The following is a 1,157-nucleotide window of genomic DNA, read 5'->3' as shown; positions in this document are numbered from 1 at the left end:
GATGCCTGCTCTGTGTGCTCCAGCTGTGGGACAGGTGACCACATGGCCCTCCATGACAGACAGATGCACGGATGTGGTTAAGTCAGAGCCTGCTGCTGCCTGCCTGGGTCCCCAGAGCTGTGAACCCACAGGAAGTGGACAGCCCCTTGCTAGGCCTGTCTCTGATTCCCCCCCAGTGCGGGGGCTCAGGAGGACCCAGGCCCTCTACACACATCTCAGCCCAGACCTGAGGTGTCCCCTGATTGCCAGGGCTCCTTTGTCTGAAAACCTGCCCGTGGAGGGTAGACCCAACATCATATCTATGTCAGCTCCCAACTTAGCTGGGTCTAAACTGAAAACACAGCCCTTATTTTCTCAGAGTCTCCACTCATGACATCGGCTTTCTTTTTCCCCACTGATGCAAAGACAAATATTTCCCCAGCAGAAAGTCACCCTGATCTGGAGAGACCCATTTCCTGCATTCAGTAAATAAAGTCAGCTTCATTAGGGGAGGCTCTGGGAAAATAAGGGGATGCAGACTAGCAGACGATGAACATTTAGCTACTTGTTTCTCAATTAATTAATTTATTACCAAAGAGAGAGAAGTGGAAACATGAGAATAGGGACCATGACTAGAATGTGGTTGAGGGAATGGCTTCTATCTTATTCCTTGGCAGAGAACTAAGGGATAAGAACGAGAAAGCTGGCTGGGTGCAGTGGCTTACACCTGTAATCCCAGCACTTTGGGAGGCCGAGGCAAGAAGATCACAAGGTCAGGAGTTCAAGATCAGCCTGACCAACATGGTGAAAACCCTGTCTCTACTAAAAATACAAAAACTAGCTGGGTGTGCTGGCATGCGCCCGTAATCCCAGCTACTAGGGAGGCTGAGGTGGGAGAATTGCTTGAACCCGGGAAACGGAGGTTGCAGTGAGCTGAGATCCCACCACTGCACTCCAGCATGGGCAACAAAGCCAGACTCTGCCTAAAAAAAAAAAAAAAAAAAGAACAAGAAAGCTCAGTGAGAGGTGGTTGTGAGAACACACTAAAGAGGAAAGATCATTCAGGGCTGAGAGTGGTGAGTCACGCCTGTAACCCCAGCACTTTGAGGGGGCCGCAGGCTGGTGGATTACCTGAGGGCAGGAGTTCGAGACCAGCCTGGCCAACATGGTGAAACTTC

This window comes from Pan troglodytes, chromosome 20, assembly GCF_028858775.2.
Source record: "Pan troglodytes isolate AG18354 chromosome 20, NHGRI_mPanTro3-v2.0_pri, whole genome shotgun sequence".
Taxonomy (NCBI): Eukaryota; Metazoa; Chordata; class Mammalia; order Primates; family Hominidae; genus Pan; species Pan troglodytes.
The sequence above is the reverse complement of the archived record's forward strand: the minus strand, read 5'-3'. Positions refer to the sequence as shown.